The following is a 5,623-nucleotide window of genomic DNA, read 5'->3' as shown; positions in this document are numbered from 1 at the left end:
AGCTGTTTCCAAACCAAAAAACAGCTTCATTTGTATCAAATCACGATCATGTGTGGATGACACGTAAACACACGCACGCACACACACACACACACACACACACACACACACACACACACGCACGCACGCACACACACACACACACACACACACACACACGCACACACACACACACACACACACACGCACACACGGCTGAAGCCTTCGCCCTTTACTTTGCATCGTGTTGATCTGCAGGGCAGCCAGCAGTCTGTGGACGTTACCCAGAAATAAACACGAGCTGTCCGCATCCACAGCGACGCCGCGAGGCACAATTTCGGAGAAGTGTGGACTTCAGCTCGTCGCTCCGCTCAGCCAATGAAATCCCAGCTCAGGGACGAGGCGGCAGAGGTGACGAGCAGCATGTCCTGTTGGCTCTGACGTGAACTGTGCAGATGACTGATGGAGGTTTGTCAGCTGTGAGGAAACATCTGTTTCACTTAAAATAATGATCTCATCACAGCTGCATCACCATGGTTACAATAATCAGCACATGCTCACAGTGAAGGGATGAATCATGTTTAGAAGAACAAACAGGAAGGAGAAGCGAATGTAACTGAGTACATTAAATACTGCACTTAGTACAATTTTCAGGTACTTGTACCTTACTTGTAGTATTTCCACTTTATGCTATGTGGTACTTCTACCACACTGCCTCTCAGAGACAAATATTAATACTTCTTACTTCACTCTGTTCATCTCAGAGCTTTAGTGACGTTGCAGATTTAGATCATTAATAATAAATGCAAATCATAATAATGGACACGCAGTATTGTGATGGCGTATCTTCGCGCGCTGACGATAAACGGCCGCTGACGGATGGCAGCTCGTACACGGTCCTGAAAAAAGCCGCTTTGCCTCAAAACAATCCCAGTTTTCATTTCCTGCCTCTGAAACGACTGATTGTGTTGTTTTTGTCACCTGTCGACATGTTTAATACGTCTAACAGTCTACAGCCATGCTAACTGCTAACATCAGCGTGCTAACATGCTAATGTTTAGCAGGTGTAATGTTTTGCTGCTCAGTTTAACCTGATCAATGATCGATTGATTCTTTTTAGAACACAGTGACTGTCGATGAGGAAGAGAAACTCGTGGTTTTAATAATTGAATAATTGTTTAAAGTGATGTTTTATTTGCTTTTCTCACATTCTCTGACATGTTTCAGACTGCATGGTCGATCAGTTAATCACTGGTGGATGTATTGATCCTGATGTGACGGTTGGTTGCAGCAGGTTGGATGAGAGCGTCTCACAGGACGTCCTGCAGTCTGTGGCGCCCCCTGCTGTTGGTCTGCAGCTGCATCCTCATGTGTGACCTTAAAGCTCCTGTTTGCTGTTTAAAGAGTCTCAAACCTTTTAAGGAACAAGAAGCTTATCGGTTTTTCCTGTTTCACTACATTTTGAAGTGAATGTGTGAGTGTGTCTTAGAGCGAGCTGCTGTCTGTCAGCCACTGTCTGCTGATGTCAGGGTGGTGGGTTTGATTCCTGCCTCCTCCACAAAGTGTCCTTGAGCCCAGTTTGACTTTATGGCAGCTCAGAGTCTGATTCTGCTTCTCATTGACTCTGTTTGTCCACAGTTTACTGTCAGCTGTTATTCTGGTCTGTTTTGGCTCTTGAAATGTAAAAATCTGCTTTGTCTCCAGTCGGCCTGAAAGCGACTGAACGGATGTGTCGTCTCGTCTCTTTAAAAGATGCTTTTGAACATCAGCATCACTTCACAGAAACCTCCGAAGCTGAGATGAAACGAACTAAACTGGGAGGAGGGAGAGCAGATTAGACCTGAAAGACGACAAAGAGGGATGAGAGGAAGAGGAGCTGAACGTGAGGGATGAAGAGTGAGGAGGAAAGTGACGGCCATGTTGGAATATTTCAGACTTATTTTAGTTCTGTGGTTTCCTGCAGAAGCTGCAGATTATTACAGCGTTTAAAAATGCAGAAAGAGGACAAAGACACGGACACGTCTGTAACAGAGCCTGTATATTTTTGATATATTTTTCTGCAAAATACAAATACTACCACATTCTGAGTGAGGGAACTGCTGTACACCGTCTCTGGCTGCGACAACAGAGGTGCACTTTGTTCTTCTTCTGAGAAACAGCGTCTCCAAGTGGCGACAAAGGCCAGCTTATGCCGCTAACAATCCCTTAGAATATGTGACTGGTGTCATTAGGAGCATTAGTGCATGTCAAGAGGGGAATAAGCCCAAAGTGTCCATCTACAGCACAGAGGACATTCAGCTGATGTCGCCAAATACAAATAATTTCATCGGGGCGTTCGAGGTACAACATGACAGACTTGACAAAGTCCAGGCGGTTACTCATGAAAGAATCAAACCAAAAACACAAAGAAACAGGATATTTTACACTTTGGTTAGTTCACACTCCACCTGGAGCCCGAGGACGAGCTGCCGGCCCTCCTCCTTCAGCCAGGGCGCCGCAGGAGGTCTGCGCCGGAAGCCGACCAATCGTCAAAGAGGAAAACACGTGGGCGCTGCCCAAAGCGGCGGGCGTTCAGGGAGCGAATTTAGTGGCGCAGAGGACGGCGGCTGAAGGTCTGAGCTCCAAATATACAGTTTTTAAACCAAAATATTCAAATGTGAACACCCCCAGCCGCCGCTCCGCCGACAGTGAAGCGTGGATGTGAACCAGCTGCAGATACTCTGACATCACTACTCTGAGCTACAAGGCACAAAGTACTCCAAGTCCACGATGCGCTGCACTTACAGCACTAATACACAGTGGTGGGAAGTAACCGAGTACATTTACACAAGTCTGCTTTCACTGGGTCCTTCCAATTTATGATACTTTATACTTCTACTCCACGACATATACCCACAAATACTGTACTTACTTCATACTGTACAGTACTTCACTCCATGTATGTAACAGCTTTAGTTACTGGTGAGTTTTTAGGTTGAGGTTTTACTTTAAAATCATATTATAAGCTTAGAAAACACAACATTAAAGATTAAACCAAAGGCTCTCGTCGTGTTTCAGATGAGTTTTCTCTCATAGTTCCTTCTAAAAACTGTTTGAGGTTGAAAAAGGGAAAATTATCCACAACTTCACCAAAAAGGCAAAAAACTTAAGTCCAAAAAACAAATCAGAGTTTGTGAGGACGACCCCTCAGATTTACCTGGTGACCCTCCGGAGGGGCCTGACCCTCACGTTGAGCCTCACTGGCCTGAACGAGCTGACAGTATATAAGTATTTGAGGTATTTAAAGTAGCTCCACCTGCAGCAGCTTCAGTTTGAACAAACTAATAAAGTCATACAATCAGAGATCAGACACAGGAGACGTTTTACTGCACACACAGTACTTTTACTGCATGGTACTACTGTACTTGTACTGCTGACACTTGAGGGACATGAAGCTGATAATACCTGTGTACTTGTACTTTAATTTTGAGTGAAGGCCTTGTATTGGGGTGTTTTACGTTTGCTGTATTTGCACTTTTACTTCAGTAAATGATCCCAGTACTTCGTCCACCACTGTAAATACTGCAGTACATTTCAGTAATCGTGCACGTTGTGCCGGAGTTGATTGTCGCTGTGATATAATGTTGAATCTGACACCGAGTGAACTTTAAAGGAGAATCTTTAACATGGTTTTGAACTGAAAATCTCCCTGAATGCTGAATAGAAAACGTCTGCGTCTCTGTTTACGTATCAAATCGAGCCGCAGACGTCCGACAAAATCAATCTGATACAAGAAGAATTCAAAAAGGTCGCACGACAAACTCGTCCCGTCGGATATGGCTTTTAGGAGAGCTAAATCCTGCTAATCTGTTAGCACACGCTAACGTTTGTTCACTGAACGAGACTTTTCCGTCGTTTGATACTAAAAACCACAAAAGCTTCGTTTGTTTGATCGGAAAATAACGCAGGTCATTTGAGTATGGAAGCAAACAAAGGCCAAAAATGTTAAACAACACCACACCGACGTGGTTTGATCTCCCCTCTGAACTTTCCTGAAGGTCTTTTCACGTTTTTACTTTTTTTTTGTTCTGACTTTTGAACCTTTACAGACAAAAAACTAAATAAAGCTTAATTCAGATCAATTCTTCTCAAAGTGAAATATTGAAATATTACACGTTGAACCTCATTATTCATAGTGACTGTAGTCTGTTTATATCCAGTATTTCTCCAGCAGGGAAAATAAGTATAGAACTTTTTTCTAATGAGGTTATTGACATGAATTTTCAACAGACATCAGTAATAAACCAAAATAATAATAAGACAAAGAAATCAAAACAAGGAAGTCAGAAATGAAGTTCTGTGGAGTAAAGCGTGATGACGCAGGTGAACTGGAAATGACTGCACACCTGGAGCTTTGAGACGCCTCCTGTGTGAAGAAACCTGCTGCTCGCAGCTGCACATAAACACATTTAGAGAAAAGGTAAAAGTACTCGGCTGTGGGGAGATTTCAGCCTTTCTTTGCTTCCATAGTTTTGTGTATCTGGATTGAATTTGAAAATCGAAAATCACATTTTTTCTAACACAGCTCTGAAAATTATCCACTAACTCTGAAAAGCGTCTTCACATCAAGTGAAAATCGTCCAAAGCGTCTTTTCTATGCAACCTGTTGCAAATAACTTTCCTCTCACTGGCACTAAAACCTGCTCTGTCCTCGTCTGTCTCACCAGAGCCACGTCCTCTTCCTCTTCCTCTTCCCGTACTTCCTCTCTCTCCACCTGCTTCCTTTGCCACACTTTACCTTCCATACAATCATATTTAAATGTGCTAGAAGTTTTAATATGTTGACCCTGCAACACGGCGTGGGCTGCGTGCAGCTCAGCACGCCGCTCGCGGCTCCACTGACCCACGTTATCAAACTCACGCTCGGAGTACCAGACTTCACTTCTAGCTCTGTTAGTTTGCATACATGCGCAAATACGACCATGTGCATGTGACATATTTGTTATCTACTCTTAGCCCCCACCCCTCCCCAACACACACACAAAACAAGCACTGCATGTACCCCCACAGGCTCTCCAGCTGCTTCAGTACATGTTCGTCTGACACGACGGCCGTTTATCAAACCGCTGACGGAGGAAAACGCTTCACTTCTACAGAGACTCAAGACGAGCAGCTCGTCCTCCGAGGACATGAGGGACGGTTCAGCCTGATGGTGCAGGGACAGATTTGGACATTTAAAGGTGCAATAAGGAAACAGCTGCAGTGATTTTGACTGTAATCACCTTCAAATTCGTCTTCAGGGTCTCCTGTTTGGAAGATTTCTCTGATTCACTTCAGCCGGTTTCTGTTAAATTCAGTTAAATATTAGAAATATTTAGTAAATGTTCTCATGTGTGGATCATAACTACAGATTTCACACACAAATCATGCAGATTTTTGCGGGGGGCGGGCCGTCGAGTAAATCCTCGACTCTGATTGGCTGATCCCGCTCTGAGCACACCTGTGATGAGCCAGTTAAACGCTGCTGCGAGTCAGAGGAAGATGTTTTCTCGTCACTGTCAGAAGTTTGATAAACGCGTCCTGATGTCTCGCCTCAGGCTGCAGGACCCCCCCACCCCCACCCCCCCACGTACATGTTACCATTACACAACGAGCACACCCACTC

This window comes from Chaetodon trifascialis, chromosome 20, assembly GCF_039877785.1.
Source record: "Chaetodon trifascialis isolate fChaTrf1 chromosome 20, fChaTrf1.hap1, whole genome shotgun sequence".
NCBI classification, from domain to species: domain Eukaryota; kingdom Metazoa; phylum Chordata; class Actinopteri; order Chaetodontiformes; family Chaetodontidae; genus Chaetodon; species Chaetodon trifascialis.
Note: the sequence above shows the minus strand (reverse complement) of the source record.